The following is a 19,787-nucleotide window of genomic DNA, read 5'->3' on the forward strand; positions in this document are numbered from 1 at the left end:
GCATTTGTTTCACAGAGGTTAAACTCAGGTGACCTTTTTATTATTTCTTAATTAACTGATTTCATTCAGTCACTCATCAGTTAATAAAAGCAGAAAGGAAACCATTGATGTCATTTCTGTATTGTGAGTCAGCATTAGCAGGCCATTTTCCCACCACCACAAACACACACACCAGAGCAGTGATGCATAGGAGCAATCTGGGGGGAAAATGACAGTCCCATGAAAATAATGTCTCTTCTGGTGGCACTCCCACTAGAGATGGTGGCAAGCAAAAAGGTTACTTAAAAGGGATACAACCTCTAAAGTTTGCACAACTTATCACGATAAAAGAAGCAAAAGATTAAAGAAACAAAGACATGCAAAACAAAATTGCATTTAAATTAAATTTCAGTTATAAGCCAAATTTCCCTTTCTTTGTCAGCCTACACTGTGAATGAGCCCTTGGCATGAGATTAAAGACTATATGTAATCCTTTGCTTAAAAAACTAATATGGTATAGCCTTGTTCTGTGGACAAGCTTGACTTTCACAATCTGATATTATTCATATGGTTTGAGTTAGAAACTCCACTTACCCAAGACTGAAAATAACCTATGCTTTTCTATTTGTGGGAATTAAAAACCAGCACATCTGAAGAATACCAGGATGGGCAACCAAGATAGATCCAACTCTAGCCAGATATTGAAGATTACAAGGCCCTTGAAAAAACAAAGTCATATCCATATCCAAGATGCCACTGCACAATAACCATAAATCTCCCAGATATTCCTATTTCCCTAGATCAGGGGTAGGCAAAGTTGGCTCTCCTATGACATGTGGACTTCAACTCCCAGAATTCCTCAGCTAGCATCATTGGCTCAGGAATTCTGGGAGTTGAAGTCCACAAGTCATAGAAGAGCCAACTTTGCCTACCCCTGCCCTAGATTATATTGATAACTCCAGACTTCAAATGTGATGTCTTGTATTATAACATAATTTGACTCCCTGCCTCCACCAGCCTGCAGCAGCTATCGGGGAATTTTCAGGTAAATGCAAAGAAAATGTACTGTAATTCTATCCAACTCATCTGCAAGTTGAAAATGTTTTGCTGTTATTTTTTTTTTCTCCATCTGGCATGCAAGACAGCTATTAAGAAGAAAGAGAGTGGACAATGAAATCTCTTAAACAGCTGGCAAATTTCAAGCTGCTGTTTCTATTAAACAAAATGCCTTAGGTCTCTTTCAGTTATAAAGCAACTGCACAGGCCTGATAGTCTGTGGATACGTATTTCACTGTGGTTGGGGAGGTGGGGTGAATAACTTAAGACAACTGGGGGGGGGGATGATAGATTAGCACCACGAGGCAAAGACTTTAGAATATGAAACATGCTTGCTAGTTAATTTCATTCTCCTCGATTCATACATCACTCAAACAGATGCAGCTGCCTTTCTTTCATGCTGGATGGGGCTAAGGTAAAACGTTGCTGCCTCCATAGGGCTGAGAGAGAATTGTCATCACCATTGCGTCATGAATAATGTCAGGCTCCATGAAAATGGCATCACATTAATTTCAGCATGAAATTTCAGGTGACTTGTAAACTGCACCTGAGATTATGTTAAACCGCAAATTGTCATCAGTTGACATCAGTGACGTCATCAACACAGTAATATCACTATCATAAGGCTATCTATCAAACTGTCAGTCTATTAAATTATTGCCACAAGGATCTGTTCTTGGTCCTATTCTTTTTAATATGTTTGTGAGTGACATAGGGGAAGGTTTGGTAGGGAAGGTTTGCCTATTTGCCGATGACTCTAAAGTGTGCAATAGGGTTGATATTCCTGGAGGCGTCTGTAATATGGTAAACGATTTAGCTTTACTAGACAAATGGTCAAAGCAATGGAAACTGCAGTTTAATGTTTCCAAATGTAAAATAATGCACTTGGGGAAAAGGAATCCTCAATCTGAGTATTGTATTGGCAATTCTGTGTTAGCAAAAACTTCAGAAGAGAAGGATTTAGGGGTAGTGATTTCTGACAATCTCAAAATGGGTGAACAGAGCAGTCAGGCGGTAGGGAAAGCAAGTAGGATGCTTGGCTGCATAGCTAGAGGTATAACAAGCAGGAAGAGGGAGATTATGATCCCGCTATATAGAGTGCTGGTGAGACCACATTTGGAATACTGTGTTCAGTTCTGGAGACCTCACCTACAAAAAGATATTGACAAAATTGAAGGGGTCCAAAGACGGGCTACAAGAATGGTGGAAGGTCTTAAGCATAAAACGTATCAGGAAAGACTTAATGAACTCAATCTGTATAGTCTGGAGGACAGAAGGAAAAGGGGAACATGATCGAAACATTTAAATATGTTAAAGGGTTAAATAAGGTCCAGGAGGGAAGTGTTTTTAATAGGAAAGTGAACACAAGAACAAGGGGACACAATCTGAAGTTAGTTGGGGGAAAGATCAAAAGCAACATTAGAAAACATTATTTTACTGAAAGAGTAGTAGATCCTTGGAACAAACTTCCAGCAAACGTGGTTGGTAAATCCACAGTAACTGAATTTAAACATGCCTGGGATAATCAAATATCCATCCTAAGATAAAATACAGAAAATAGTATAAGGGCAGACTAGATGGACCATGAGGTCTTTTTCTGCCGTCAGTCTTTTATGTTTCTATGTTTCTATTTTATATGGACAATCATCTGCCTTTTCATCAATCCAGTTAAGTATGAATTCTTTTCCTGCCTCAATGTATGAACCCACTTCAGATAGATAAGAACCAAGTCGCTTCTTCAGCACTTCAACCCTTGACCAGGAGCGTCACAAACTTAATTTAAGGCCCTGGGATGCCACAGGGATTGGTGATATCTCTCTTCTCCTTTTTAATTTCTATAAGAGGCCACTGGGTGAGCTCATTGCCATGAGATGAAATACCAACAGTACATATATGATATCCCACTATGTAACTCTGCCCCTAAAGAGTTCACATGGGGGTGAATTCTGTGAACATCTTATCTTGTGTGTAAGATTGTGATGATCTGTGTCAGAACTCCATACTAGGCCTAGACCCAATGATAGAAATACTGTATTTGAAACAGAGTATATGTGGCAGTGGTGGTTGTTCAATTAATAATACAGACCAACATATAGTAAAAGTATTATTTACAAGATATACAATGTCACCATAATATTACATACTAATCATGATACTATCCAATATCTATGATACACACAGAATAACACCATTTAGTACATAGTAGGTACATTAGACCAAGTAGCACCCAGCAATTACATATATTCTCTTATTGACACACAACAGGTACATACACTATTACGTACACAGCAATATAGTATATTCCCTTATTTGTACACAGTATATACATATACTACTATGCACACAGCAGTATAGTATATTCTACACAGTAGGACAGAAGGGAAAGAGGAGACAGAAGGGAAAGTGGGGATATGGTGGAAACATTTAAATATGTTAAAGGGTTAAGTAAGGTTCAGGAGAGACGTGTTTTTAATAGGAAAGTGAACACAAGAACAAGGGGGCACAATCTGAGGTTAGTTGGGGGGAAAGATCAGAAACAACGTGAGAAAATATTATTTTACTGAAAGAGTAGTAGACGCATGGAACAAACTTCTAAATATTTTTATTTCTTATTGTATGTCACCCACTTTTTATGACATGGATCACTATAAAAATTAAGTAAGTGTTGTGGTTGGCTCTGGCCCAGCTCCTGCCCCAAGGAATGTGGAGGTGGATGCAGGGGAAACATCAACATGTTTTATTGCCAACAGAGTCAGGTAGTGCAGTTTCCTCTGACAAAGAAGAAGGCGGGGGTGACTTGGAAGAGGGGGGCTTGGCACACAGCCCAGGAAACCAATCTCCATTATCTTCGATCGATTCGGATGAGGAAGTGTTAGACCCACGCCTGCGCAGAATTATGCATCGGAGAGACCAATTGAAGAAATATTACAGGAGATAAGAGAGGCCACCTGTGTTTGGGTGGGGCTCCAGTAATTAGAACTGCTGATATAAATAGCAGCGTGCTGGCTTGGCCGTTGTGGAAGATTATCTGATCGTTGTTCTTCAGGACTGTGCCTTGCTGTTTCTGGACTCTGTTGATTTTTCACAACTTTGAAACCAAAGCAGAGCAAACTGTGTGTGTTTCACTTCGTGGAAGAAGGAGGGCTGTGACGTTCCTTCACAGCTGCTAGCTAAGTACTTAAGGACTGATTAAGGGGATTGTACAGACTACCAGGTTGTTTTGGGACGAGTGCTCTTTGCAATACAAAAAGGAAACTTTGTTTCTTTTGAATTTTTATGATAAAGAACATTGTTTTTGAACTTTCAAGTGTGTGTGTGTCTGAAATTTGTACCCTTGAATTTTTGGGAGACTCATACCATAGAGCCCGGCAGAACAGTAAGTAAGTAAGTAGGTAAGTAGGTAGGTAAGTAAGTAATATTTCATTTAAAAGAGCAGACAAGCTTTAGTTAGAATGTTTTATTTATTATTTTATTATTATTATTTATTAGATTTGTATTTTATTTAGAATGTTTATTTAGGCTATAAAACTATGCATCAAAGTATCTTGGGAATACAATTAGGAGGATTCTGTTAGTAATATTTCCTCCTTTTAACCACTCCTCATTTCATAGTAGGGTCTCAGTGTCCACACTTTTAGTGTTATTCTAAGAATTACTATATAGATTAGTTCTGTTTCTTGGCAATTGCTTTTCTTTACTTTTTAATATTGTCTCAGCTTTTCTTCTTTCAATTCTTGTGAAACAATTTATTTATTAACATTCAATTGTTTAGTCCTTGCTCTGTTCAACTCTTTCTTTCCCTAATACCATACTTCCTCACATAATTTTTGCAGCCCTTTAAAATTAACCCAACAATATTCAGATGTCCTGGCGAGGATCACTGTCCCTTAAGAATTCTCCCTACTTTTGTAAAAGAAAGTTAATTCTGTCCATTTATCTAAAATTTGGCATTGTAGTTCCCATATGAAGAACTGCTAGTGTTGCAAATTGTCTTTGAAAGCAATTGTCAGGCTCTTAGACAAATATTCAAACCAAAAGTAATCCTTTTCTCAGACAAAGCGAGTAAAATCTTCTTAACAAGATTTGTTGAAGTGAAAGCAATAGGGTTACAAGAATTGCAGCAACTGAACAATTTCCCATTTAGAACTGATTTATCTCCCAAGGCACTAGGTCAGAACCTTTTGTTTATTTCTTTCAAATGATTTTTCTGAGAATAGATGATAATGGATGAGGTTGCAGATGTCCATTACATGGTCTCCTAAATTTTTAACAGAACAAGAATCGATGCTTACAGCAATAGAGTTACAAGTAATAGAGCGCTTGTTTTTGAGCAAAGTTGAAACTTCTGCATCTCCCTTTTATGACATGTAGCACATGTAGTCTTGGAAAAAAGCCTACTTTCTTCTTGACCTATGGGAAGAGAAACTCTGCTTAGGATGCATGATGCAAATGTGTGCCTTCTTCAGCCTGGCCATTTCTGAATTTCCAAAGCAGTCTCCCAGACCAAATGTAATGGTTTGTGAATGCTCTAATGGGAATGCACTTCATTTATTCACTTGGAGTTTCAAATCTATAGTGAAAAAGTCTCAAAGAGGCATTCCTTCTGGCTTTTTCGCAGCCACGGGTATGGAATATTTTAGCAATCCCTGGCAACATTTCATAAAGGTTAGTTGATATATGCTATAGAAGTAATACTCACTGGCATTAAATCTTCCATATTTGTTGTAGGGCACCCTGGTCCCATGGGATTAGGCAACATAGAAGTCAAGCAAACAAAGAAAGAAATGTGATTATTTATTCATAAGTCCCAAGAGCCTACAAAAACTGCATTTTGGATTTGTTGGACCATAACTCCCAATTTTAATGCCACACATAGATGGGTGGGGAATATAATTGAATCTATGATATTTCCCAGTTAAGATTTGTAGTATGCAGCTGTCCAACCTAGTAAATATCCCCTTTTAAAATATTATTGGTATAAATTTCTGTATGTGACTTTTAACTTTAGTGTTTACTAACTTGCAGTTGATTAGCGTATTAGTCATATGGAGCATTAAATGAAATACTTTGTTATGCAAGAACAGCAGTGATTAGTGAGTTTTCTGAATAAATTATGTAATTGAACATCTGCTATTAAGCTCATCCCCACATTTATTGCATCATAACAATGTCATTACAGAAGAAAACTGCACTGATAAGCAGCATGTAATAAACATGCACTATGTATCTAAATGTTTACTCCTCCATAACTCCTGTTCTGCTTAATTGTGACAGTCAACACTCGTTCTCTTTGTTAAACACACTGGTTTCTCATCATCCATCACAAACAAACAGTGGACTGAGCATTCCTTTGCATTATTATGCTAGAAGTGAGGGAGCGGGGGAATTCCATACTATCATTGTACTACTAGGAAGGTCATTGCATCTTACAATATATCTGCTCATCCCGAAGGGAAGACACTTTTTAGAAAACTGAAAAATTAAATATCCAGCAATCCTACAGAGGGAAGTCACATCCCAGCATGTTTATTGCCCTTCCAAACATTACCTTTCTCAATTTCTATACAACAGACTACTTCATTTACCCAGTTACGAAGAGTTACCATCTATTTGTGCTGCCAACATCTCTCACTCGCAGAGCTGCCAAAACCCATCAGGTTCTCCTCTGAAGCATCCATCCTTGAATCCACTTGAAGCAATTAACCTGTAATGTGGGAAATGCATCTCTATTGACCACTTCCTGCAACAAAGAAACAAGACAAGCCATTTTCATTGCTCTATATCCAAGAGCAAGTGATCTTGAAAAGAAAAGCCGCTCTATTCTATCTCCTCTTCAGATCAACCAGAAACAATCCCATTGATAATATCAGTGGCATTGCCTTACTTTTTCTACAAAAGGGAGAGGCTGCTAATGAAAATAAAAGGCTTGTAGGTGTTCTATAAAAGATTAAGGCCGTTTAAGCTTAAGAGGTTTACAGGAATTATCGGGTAGACCAAAAGCACACAGATCAAAGGTATTTCTCAGTCATTTTCTGTTGCCAACAACAATACATAATTAGACAGCAATAACAGGCTGTTATGTAGCCAGTTTAGTCTGGTTCATGCAAATTTGTTGTTAAATGTTGTCTGGAAAAACAGGAACTGTACTTGGCTGTCTTGTCTGATTCTCTCTCTCCCTCTCTCTCTCACACACACACACATACACACACAGAGAGAGAGAGAGAGAGAGAGAGAGAGAGAGAGAGAGAGAGATATCTTGGGAAATGTAATACAAGACCAATTGGACTCTGAAAGACTATCCCTGTTATTATGATTACCATTAAATGTAGCTGTGAATCTTAGGTACGTATATATTCACATGCTGAAATTTAAGACCTGAACCCAAGCTAAAACTATGGTTGGTAGCAGTGTCATTCAGTGGATTTGGCATTTTTATCCACCTACTGAGTCCTTCACAAGGGCCTACTATAAACAGCACTTGTTGTTTAATGGTATTAAAGATATCACAGTATGTAAAATGATTCACTTGTTAATAGATTATAATTTTAATCTGGCATGTATTTATTGTTGTTGTTGTTGTTGTTGTAACCTATTTTGACAGATTAATAATATGCAAATATTATTATATTATTGTAATATATATCATATTATAAATATGTAGTTTAAAAAATTTGGGGAACCTGTTTTGCAAGGGGTGGGAGTAGTAATGTTATGTATCAGTATTCAAGTAGGAGGGATAATATGTATATGTGTTACCGGTAGTTGTTTTTTCATGCATTTTTTGAAATATTTAATATTTCCTGTAAGCCTCCTTGAGTTGCCATGATCAAATAGGCAGCGATATAGATTTTCTGGATGGATGGATAGATGGAGAGAGAGAGAGAGAGAGATACAGACAGACAGACAGACAGATAAATAGATGTGTTGGCGCAGTGGTTAAAATGCAGTATCACAGGCCAATTCTGCTAACTGTCAGCAGTTTGATTCACACCAGGTTCAAGGTTGACTCTGACTACCACCATTCCAAGGTCAATAAAGTGAGGACCCAGATTATTGTGGACAATATGTTGACTCTGTAAACTGCTTAGAGAGCGGTTTAGAAAGCACTGTGAAGCGGCATATAAATGCTATTGCTATTGTTTTCTACACATTCAGTAATTTCCCATTTTTAACTTGAATTCATGCTTGTTCTTGGTTGTTTTTTAATGCATACTTTTCTTTTTCAGCAGTTCGTTTGACCTGAAGTAAACTTCTGCCTCCCTTTTTGTAAGGTAAGTATAATCTCATTGTTTAACATTTTTATTGAGTTATAAGGTAAAATAAGATACAAAATACAAAAGTAAATAGGAAAATGGTGGGGAAAAGGGGGAAGAGAAGTGAGAAAGGATAAGGGGAAAAAAGGGGGGAAAACATTGACTTCCAGTTCTCTCTGTTGAAGTAAAATAAGGTATTAACATCAAATCACATTTTTTTTTGTTTTTTTCATAATAATATGAACAAGCCATTTCTATAAATATCTATCAATCTAATTGGTAAAACCCAAAATCAAAGTTTGATTCTTTTCCATTTCAAGCACAAAGCTCAGAAGTGGTCTCCATGTGGAAACAAAATATATTATTATTATTATTTTATTTTATTTTATTTTATTTTATTTTATTTTATTTTATTTTATTTTATTTTATTTTATTTTATTTTATTTTATTTTATTTTATTTTATTTTATTTTATTTTATTTTATTTTATTTTATTTTATTTTATTTTATTTTATTTTATTTTATTTTATTTTATTTTATTTTATTTTATTTTATTTTATTTTATTATTTTATTTTATTTTATTTTATTTTATTTTATTTTATTTTATTTTATTTTATTTTATTTTATTTTATTTTATTTTATTTTATTTTATTTTATTTTATTTTATTTTATTTTATTTTATTTTATTTTATTTTATTTTATTTTATTTTATTTTATTTTATTTTATTTTATTTTATTTTATTTTATTTTATTTTATTTTATTTTATTTTATTTTATTTTATTTTATTTTATTTTATTTTATTTTATTTTATTTTATTTTATTTTATTTTATTTTATTTTATTTTATTTTATTTTATTTTATTTTATTTTATTTTATTTTAAATCAAAATAGTCAATTTTGCTGTTTCAAAGTAAGTATAGTATATCAATATCACTATGGAGATGAAAGGCTTAGTAAATAGTTACGTGTTTTCTTGGTTTGGGGTCCATTTACTATGGTTGGTTAGATACATGTTTAGACCAAATTTGGCATTTGTATTCACTTATCAAGTTCTTCCCAAGTATCCAGAATAAGAAAAAGTTGTTGTTTGGTGATGTCAAAGGTATTTGTCACAGGATATATGCTGTTCTAAATAAATAGCAATAGCACTTAAACTTATATACTGCTTTACAGTGCTTTACAGCCCTCTCTAAGCAGTTTATGGAGGTAGCATATTGCCCCCAACTATTTAGGACCTCATTTTACCCATTGGAAGAATGGAAGACTGAGTCAACCTTGAGCCTGATGAGATTTGAACTGCCAAATTACAGTCAGCCAGCAGTCAGCAGAAGTAGCCCGTAGTACTGTACTCTAACCACTGCACCACCCCAGTTCATAAATAAAACTTCCTTTTTGCAATTGACTGGTGGTCATTTTGTGAATACTGATGATGTTCAAGTGGTATTTACATTTATTATTATTATTATTATTATTATTATTATTATTACTACTACTACTACTACTACTACTATTTAAGATTTAATCTTCAGTTCAATTCACAGTTTAGGATGGTAAAAACTTAACAGTTCAAGTCCTACTCAAGGACCTAAGGTAGCATCTTAGTATATTGAGTAGGGTGGTTTTTGCAAAGTCCAGATTTTCAAATCTAATAAGTTCAAAATTTCCATGTATTGTGATGTTGCTCCAAGGGCTCCTATTACTATTGATACAACCATTGGTTTCTTCCTCCATAGTCACTCAACTTCAATTTGTAAATCATGATATTTTCATATTTTTTCTAGCTGTTTTTCTTCAACTCGTGCATCACCTGGTATTGCAATATCAATGAACGAGACTTTTTTTTCCTTTTCCACAATGCCTATGTCAGACATATTGTGAGCCTGATGTCTGTCTGTTTGGATCCGAAAGTCCCACAGGATCTTGACTTGCTCATTTTCAAGAACTTTGTCAATTTGGTGTTCCCAGTAATTTTTGCTCCATTAGAATTCAAATATCTGGCAAAACTTCCAAAGTATAATTTTGGCAACACAATCATGGTGTTGTACTTAACTAGTATGTGAGATTTTGCTGCAGTCATTGGTGATCCACTGTTTCATCTTTCTTGTTGCACAATCAAGGTTTGCTGTTGTTGCTGACATGATGAATTTTTGGTTTTATGGAATTGGCCTGTCAGCCAAGATGAAGCCTTCAGATTATTATTATTATTATTATTATTATTATTATTATTATTATTATTATTATTATTATTATTATCATCATCATCATCAACATCATCATCATCATTATCACCATCAAGTTGTATAGATATATTTTCAGACATTTGGAAGTCAAAGAGTCAAAGCAAGGACTATGCAAGGACATTATCATTTTAAAAAGAGATTTTTTTTTCCTGCTCCAAAAAATTGCAGGATTTTTTTTTTCTTTTAGAGAACAATGTCACCCTGGAAAATAGACCCTGCCTTATTATAAAATCATAATTTCAGCAAAATAATAGTGTGAAAAAAGACCATTTATTTTCTCGTATTTTAAATTCAACTTGTAGTCAAAGGTTACCTGGAAAAACATGTGCTTTTATTTCTATGCATAGCTATAATATTACTTCCAGCCAACGATGAAGGTCTCTATGGACAAGACTTTCTAAAGAGCTGGAAATCTCAGTGTCCCTATTCTATTAATCTCCTCTGCAGAGCTACCTAGACACTAGTAGGGAATATTACTAAACTGTGTGAGTCACAGCTAATCTGACTGTTGCTGTAATGAGATGATTCTGCAAAAGGACCATAGTGTCACAATCTTGTAACTTGGTGTATTGATGTTCAAATGGGACAGGTTTGGAAACAGATTTAGATAGTATTAATGAAATGATAACCAATCATTATTACACAACCACTTTAAAAAATGGTTTAAAGTGTCTTACTGCCTCCCTGCCTTCCTCCCTGCCTTCCATCCATCCTTCCTTCCTTCCTTCCTTCCTTCCTCCCTCCCTCCCTCCCTTCTTTCTTTTCTCCTCCCTTTCTTTCTATCAACTGTTCCAATACCATTCTTTGACATATTGTCCTATATCTTAAACATTCAGACAGATCTTCCTTTTCAAAACAATATTTTAAAATACCCCTATGAATTTCCATAAACGTTGTTCCAATACTCTCTGTTTTCAGGCTAGAAGTTAAGCACTCCTTTTTCAAAATTTGACTCATGTCATCTGGTGCATTAATATGAAGAGTGCCAAAAAAGTAAGAGAAGATGTAGCTGCTGGCAGAGAGTCAAAATACACATCATCAATGAAATAATGTTCTGTGATGCCATTGATACTGATCCTTTCCAGGAATCTCATTCACCTCATCCTATTTATTGCCACTTCAGTTTTTCTGCAGTTTATATCAGGAGGTTTTCAATCTTCTTATGTCAACTCTGGATTGCTCTGGCTTTCAAAGTGTGCTAAAACCTAGTCTTTTGAATGACAGGCATCTCCCTCTGGGTGCTGCTTCTCAGCTGCCTCATTAGCTATTGTGCCGTCCCTATTTCATCACTTTATGATGTGAAGAGGATGCAAGATTTCCTTGGACCTTTTCTATGACATCTGCTTCTGCTGCATTGGGCCATAAACAGGAAAATTCAGCAGGAATGGGTTGTAATTTTAAGCAATTCAGCAAGTGTTGGTCATGACCTTTAAAGCCCTACATGGCATTGGACCAGATTACCTCCAGAACCGCCTGCTACCGCACGAATCCCAGCGACCGATAAGGTCCCACAGAGTTGGCCTTTTCCGGGTCCTGTCGACTAAACAATGTCGTCTGGTGGGCCCCAGGGGAAGAGCCTTCTCTGTGGCGGCCCTGGCCCTCTGGAACCAACTCCCCCCAGAGATTAGAACTGCCCCCACCCTCCCTGTCTTTTGTAAACTACTCAAGACTCACTTATGCCACCAGGCATGGGGGAGTTAAGATATTCCTTCCCCCTAGGCCATTACAAGTTATGCATGGTATGTTTGTGTGTATGTTTGGTTTTATAATAAGGGTTTTTAGTTGTTTTATTAATTGGATTGTTACATGATGTTTTTATCATTGTTGTTAGCCTCTCCAAGTCTACGGAGAGGGGCGGCATACAAATCCAATAAATAAATAAAAAATAAAAAATAAATAAACTACACTAAATAGAATGGAATGGAATAGAATAGAATAGAATGGAATAGAATTTTATTGGCCAAGTGTGATTGGACACACAAGAAATTTGTCTTGGTGCATATGCTCTCAGCGTACATAAAAGAAAAAGATACATTTGTCAAGAATCATGTGGTTCAACACTTAATGATTGTCATAGGGGTCAAATAAGCAATGAAGAAACAATCAATATTAATAAAATCTTAGGATACAAGCAACAAGTTACAGTCATACAGTCCTAAGTGGGAGGAAAAGGATGATAGGAATAATGAGAAAAACTAGTAGAAATAGAAGTGCAGATTTAGTAAAAAGTCTGACTGTGTTGAGGGAATTATTTGTTTAGTAGAGTTCTTGTGTCTAGTTGTCTTGGTGTGCAGTGCTCTGTAGCGACGTTTTGAGGGTAGGAGTTGAAACAGTTTGTGTCCAGGATGCGAGGGGTCAGTAAATATTTTCCCCGCCCCCTTTTTGACTCGTGCAGTATACAGGTCCTCAATGGAAGGCAGGTTGGCAGCAATTGTTTTTTCTGCACTTCTGATTATCCTCTGAAGTCTGTGTCGGTCCTGTTGGGTTGCAGCACCAAACCAGACAGTTATAGAGGTGCAGATGACAGACTCAATGATTCCTCTGTAGAACTGTATCAGCAGCTCCTTGGGCAGTTTGAGCTTCCTGAGCTGGCGCAGAAAGAATATTCTTTGTGGTGCTTTTTTGATGATGTTTTTGATGTTAGGTGACCATTTTAGGTCTTGAGATATGATAGAACCTAGACATTTGAAGGTCTTCAAAATTATTTCTGGTGGGAAAATTAAAATGATCAAGCCTTTTTTTTTGCCTCAACAGATATTTTCCTAGCAGCAATTAAAATATACAATTCTTAAATGTGAACCTCTGAACAGGTTCAGAAAGCTGCTAAATCATTACATGTTCTTATGTTTGAAACAATCTTGTATCTCCTGACATGTCACTATCTATTGTTTTGATACTTCCCACGCTCACCCCTTCCTGTTTTCAACTGCAGAAGCAACTGAGTTTCATCTGGGATAAGAGGAACGGTACAAACTGTTGTCTGTAACAAGCAGGCGTCTTGGGTATGTTCACTGCCTTGTTTATTTTTAAAAAACGAGTGAGAGAATGTATGTTTTCTAGGATTACAATGTATTTTATGCTGCCTTCACATTTATTGTTCTTGTTTGTTTTTATATTGTTGGTATTTATTCTCATGACTGTAAGACACTCAGAGCAGTTGGACAGCAGATAGAGCTGGGGTGGCGCAGCAGGTAGAGTGCTGTGCTGCAGGCCACTGAAGCTGACTGTAGATCTGTAGGTCAGCGGTTCAAATCTCATCACTGGCTCAAGGTTGACTCAGTCTTCCATCCTTCCGAGGTGGGTAAAATGAGGACCCGGATTGTGGGGGCAATATGCTGGCTCTGTTAAAAAGTGCTATTGCTAACATGTTGTAAGCCGCCCTGAGTCTAAGGAGAAGGGCGGCATAAAAATCGAAAAAATAAAATAAAATAAAATAAAATAATAAAATAAAATAAAATAAAATAAAATAAAATAAAATAAAATAAAATAAAATAAAATAAAATAAAATAAAATAAAATAAAATAAAATAAAATAAATAAAATAAAATAAAATAAAATAAAATAAAATAAAATAAAATAAAATAAAATAAAATAAAATAAAATAAAATAAAATAAAATAAAATAAAATAAAATAAAATAAAATAAAATAAAATAAAATAAAATAAAATAAAATAAAATAAAATAAAATAAAATAAAATAAAATAAAATAAAATAAAATAAAATAAAATAAAATAAAATAAAATAAAATAAAATAAAATAATATAATATAATAAAATAAAATAAAATAAAATAAAATAAAAAATAGTAAAGTAAAGAAAAATAAAATAAAATAAAATAAAATAAAATAAAATAATAAAATAAAATAAAATAAAATAAAATAAAATAAAATAAAAAATAGTAAAGTAAAGAAAAATAAAATAATAAAGTAAAGTAAAGTAAAGTAATGAATGAATAAATAAATAAATAAAACAAATATCAACTGACTATTAGATTGTCTATGTCTACATTTTGCAGTATATCTTTCCATAAATATGCGGCTTCATTGTTTTGCATCCTTATTATTTATTAATTGGATTTCTCTGCCGCCTATCGCTGAGGACTCGGGGCAACTCACAACATAAATGGAGAAGTGTGAGTTTTACCTGCCACAATTCTCAATAATGATCATTAAAGTGGAAATTTGAGGACTTGAAATCCATATATTTCAGTGAAATCCAACCTGGGGAGACCTGCTTTCATTTTACCTAGTTCTGTAACTGAGAATTATACACAAATCTGAATATATATATATTAATTTAAGTGGAATATAATAGAGTATCATATATATACTTGTTATATTGTGAAATTATGTTTGACATCATTTGTTATGTGCACTTAATAACATATCCACTTATCTTGAGAAATGTGTCTTTTATACTGAATATAACTACAAATTAATCTCTGTTATTTTTCTGCAAAGAAATGCCAGGCCAAACATGGCTATAAATTTGATACTGATCACAACTGACATGCATTCCTCCCTAATTCCTTTTCAGCTGTAGTGGTGATTTCATTATATAATCAAGTAATTAAATGGACAATCCACCTAAAAATGTTCAGAATCTACGTTAATTACAGGACCTAAATGTGAGTGACTGAGATGAGAACAAGAGCTATCTTTCCAAAATCTTGCAGGGCTGCCAACTAATAAAGGCAAACAAGAACATTCAAGAAGCAGTGAAGCAAAACAGTATAAAAATAAATGACCCAACATACTGATTTTTTCCAATGTTTTTTTTTTTTACTTTGGAATATGTTAATGAGTGGATGAATGTATGTATATGCGAAACATATAAGTAGATTATTAATGTTTCAATTGTCCTGATTCAGAATGTTAGCTTTCTCGGATCATGTTGTAGAAACAACTGAACTTCAATTGGGACAAGAGGACTATAATTTTTCACCTATTTCTGTATCCCAGATATGATGTCTTAGATTTGTGCTTCACACAAACACATTCTCTCTCCTTCTGTCTTTCTTAATGTTTCTCACACAAAACATAAAACGAGCACAACTACATGATGATTTGAAAGTGATTGTTGACATTTCATAGAAAAATGGATTCAGCTTCCAGCTTTTGTAAAAATATTCAGTGTGGCTGTTAAAAAGCAGTGAGGATGGACTACAATACTCCAAATGGTGGGATTTAAAAAAAAATAATAATAAGGGAATAATATTAACTTATAGGCTAAGGCCCCAAGGCATTAAAATATCAATTCTGTAGATGGTATGTGTTGTGATTCAGCCTGAGGCTCCTCAGGGACCGGCTGCGTCTCTGCTGGATCCATGCCCAGAGGAGGAGGACAGTGAACAGGAGGGGGAGGACCAGGCAGATGGGGGAGAGGAAAGTCAGGAAGAGGAGGAGGGAGAGCAGCCTGAGAGCCCCGGGGGGGGGGCTCTCCCCAGCTAGTAGCCTGGACTCATTGGATGAAGCAGCACAGGCTATAATTGACATGAGACAGCGACGTGCAGCTCAGAGATGGGATCAATTAGAAAGGTATTTGCATCACTGAATTGGCAACAGCTGGGTTTGGGTGTGGTTCTCCTCAGCAGGGTTTAAAAGGCAGGCCCGCCCTTGCAGCCTTGTGTAGAGTTATCAACTGGAAGTTTTGTGGCCCTGCTTTGCTTCTCGGCATCTCTGATCTTGGCTTGTGGCCTAGAAGTCTGAAAGACTTGGGGGAGGCGTGTGTTTTGTTATCTCCAGCGTTGTTTTTGACAGCAAGAATCCTGTTTTCTTTCATGGCCTTCGTGAAACCTCTGTGAAGGTCCAGCGTGTTCCTGTCTGTAAGAACAGTTTCTGTTAACTGTGTTTGCTTTGAATTATATAAACTGCGTTTGCTTTTTACCAGTGTGTCTGGCTTCTCTTTTTGGTTGGTGTTGACTTCTGGAGGGACCCAGACAGAATAGTATGTAAAAGTCCTCCCATAGTTTCAAGATGGTTAGTTGAAATTATATTCTTATGCAATACAGTAGGTTACTTGTTAAAACCCCTGCTGAAAATTACAATCTGCTCATTATACTCTGTAAGATAAATAATATTGAAAGAACTGCAGATTTACTTGATATATTGAATTGTGTTGTCTGAACTTAATACAGTGGCACCTCGGTACTCGACCACAATTCGTTCCAGAAGTGTGGTCGAGAACCGATTTGGTCGAGTACCGAATTTATTTATCCCATAGGAAATAATGGAAATGGATTTAATTGGTTCCCAGCCCCTGTTAACTCGCTGGGAATCAATTAAATCTATTTTCTTTATTTCCAATGGGATAAATAAATTCGCTACTCCAAGCTGCAGGAAAGGTGGGGGCTGCTGCAATCCCGGCAGCTTTGGGGGGCTCTTTTCCTCATTGCTTTGTTTTATTACCTGTAAGGAGCTTCAAAAACTTTTTTCCTGTGGCTGCAACAGCGGCGATTTCCCTTCCAGTAGCAAGAGCGCCGGGAACGTCACGTGATGAAGGGAAGCCGGCGGAGCCATCTCAGCAATTGCTGCCGCTCCAGCAGCTTCTCTTCATTACGTGACTTCCCGGGGCTCTTGCTACTGGAAGGGAAATCGCCGCTGTTGCAGCCACAGGAAAAAAGTTTTTGAAGCTCCTTACAGGTAATAAAACGAAGCAATGAGGAAAGGAGCCCCCCAAAGCTGCCGGGATTGCAGCAGCCCCCACCTTTCCTGCAGCTTGGAGCTCTTAGAGAGCTCCTCAGCGCCCTGAAGCTGCTGGGATTACATTTCAGATAATGAACAAAATTTTCTCTGGCTGTTCGGTATCCGAATTTTTGTTTCGATACTGAAGGAAATTTTTGCAGAAAATTTTGTTCGATATCTGAAATGTACGAGAAGGGAAGCATTCGAAAACCGAGGTACCACTGTATATAAAGCTGATGCATGCTTGGATTCAAGTGGATTTGATGGAAGACTTTCTGAACTAAAATGTGGACATTTGGTGGGTGGCAAAACAATAAAACAAAATGTTCACTGATGGCTTCAGCAAACTGTTTAAAGCTGCCCAACAATGGGTAGTATATTCGAATTTCCCAGTGATGATTAGGAGATGCCAGATGGAAATCTGTTCCCATAGCATGGTTATGATTCAGTCCTCAATTTGCTGTGTAACATCAACAAGAAATAATAGAGGCTGAGTGAGGTTCTTTTATTTTCTTTGCTTTTTTGTGTCAAAAATCTGCACTCCTTTTGCATTAAGTAATTATGAGTAAATTCCCTCTATCCAAATTATAATAAACTGTGATCAGATTTATGAATGCTTTTTTTATTTTAAAAAAAGTGGGACTTGCAAGTTTAAAATCAATTTATTATAGAAACATAGAAACATAGAAGTCTGATGGCAGAAAAAGACCTCCTGGTCCATCTAGTCTGCCCTTATACTATTTTCTGTATTTTATCTTAGGATGGATATATGTTTATCCCAGGCATGTTTAAATTCAGTTACTGTGGATTTATCTACCACATCTGCTGGAAGTTTGTTCCAAGGATCTACTACTCTTTCAGTAAAATAATATTTTCTCACGTTGCTTTTGATCTTTCCCCCAACTAACTTCAGATTGTGTCCCCTTGTCCTTGTGTTCACTTTCCTATTAAAAACACTTCCCTCCTGGACCTTATTTAACCCTTTAATATACTTAAATGTTTCGATCATGTCCCCCCTTTTCCTTCTGTCCTCCAGACTATACAGATTGAGTTCATTCAGTCTTTCCTGATATGTTTTATGCTTAAGACCTTCCACCATTCTTGTAGCCCGTCTTTGGACCCGTTCAATTTTGTCAATATCTTTTTGTAGGTGACGTCTCCAGAACTGAATTTATGCTAAAATTAAAGTCCCAGAATAGCCAAATACTTATTTTCAACATTATTTCCCATGTAGAGGATTAGCTATCAGTCATCTCAATATATGGATGAGACCATGGTACCAGGGGTGAAATCCAGCAGGTTCTGGTAGGTTCTATAAAACCGGTGTTACGCCGGACTTCACGTTACATGCCCCCAATTAAGTGCAAAGTGGAAATTCAAACACACATGTTTGTAAAGTAAACAAAGTTGGTTTATCAAAAGGGAAATACAGTCCAAAATGCACTTTTAATCAGGCAAAGTGCTCTCCCAGCCTTGAATGCTATGAAAAACATAAAACAAAAACAGCAGATAAAAAGCAGCCACCCGCCTTCAAGAGTTGACCCGGAGCCAACCACAACACCCGGTAGTGGACATTTTGAGTAGTTCAGAGAACCGGCAAATACCACTTCTGTCTGGCCCTGTCTCAGTCAATGACTATGGTCAGTTTGCAATTCAAAAAACATATTACAATTAAAATACTAACATACTAAAAACATTTCAAAACAATAATAAATGCTAACCAATGTCTTTTTGTGTAAAGAAAACAAAACAAACAACTCTAAATAACCAAGGTGGGGGGGACACACTTGATTTCATGATGACTAGCTTTTTAAAAATGTAAAGTTCAGTGATGCTGACACAGATTTTCAATAACTGAAAGAAAGCCAAAAGCCAAGGCTAAAGTTCCTAAATGAAAGATTAAAAATAAAAATGCCATCACTGTAATGTTCTTCCGTAAATCTATAAAAGGTCTGTGTCTTAAATGCTGGTCACCACATTTGACCATATACATGTAATTGGATTGACAAAAATGAAGAATAAGGCAACTGAAAACTAAAAACCTTCCTGATATGAAAAGTCTAGAATTGTACTTGTTTGTTTAAATCAAATCAGTCTATACGGCTACCCATCTCAAAAATGTAACTCAAGGTACCTTACGAAGATTTTTTTTGTAATGCAATATAAAAATACCTCAATAAATGAAAAACACAGTGTGACTACCAAGAAAACATAGTTTGGGACATGAAAAATTGTTAAGATGGTGGTGGTGGGGAACATTATAAAAATATATTAAGCCATGTGTGATGAGCCTTTTATTTCCTTTTTCTCAAAACACCAGGAGCAAAAATTGTCTAATGAAGCTATTAGGAGGAGATTTGGAACATACAAAAGAAAGTACTTCTTCACCCAGTACTTACTTGACCTGTGGTTAATTATAATTAACCACATAATTAACCTCTGGTGATGGCCACTGGATAGCTTTAAAGGGGAATTGGATAAATTCATAGAGGTCAGGTCTTTCCGGAGCCATTAGTTTGAAGAATCAGTATTGCCTTCAGGTTGTATGGCAACAGTGGTGGGAGGGCAGCCTAGAGG

Source organism: Erythrolamprus reginae, chromosome 2, assembly GCF_031021105.1.
Source record: "Erythrolamprus reginae isolate rEryReg1 chromosome 2, rEryReg1.hap1, whole genome shotgun sequence".
Taxonomy (NCBI): Eukaryota; Metazoa; Chordata; class Lepidosauria; order Squamata; family Dipsadidae; genus Erythrolamprus; species Erythrolamprus reginae.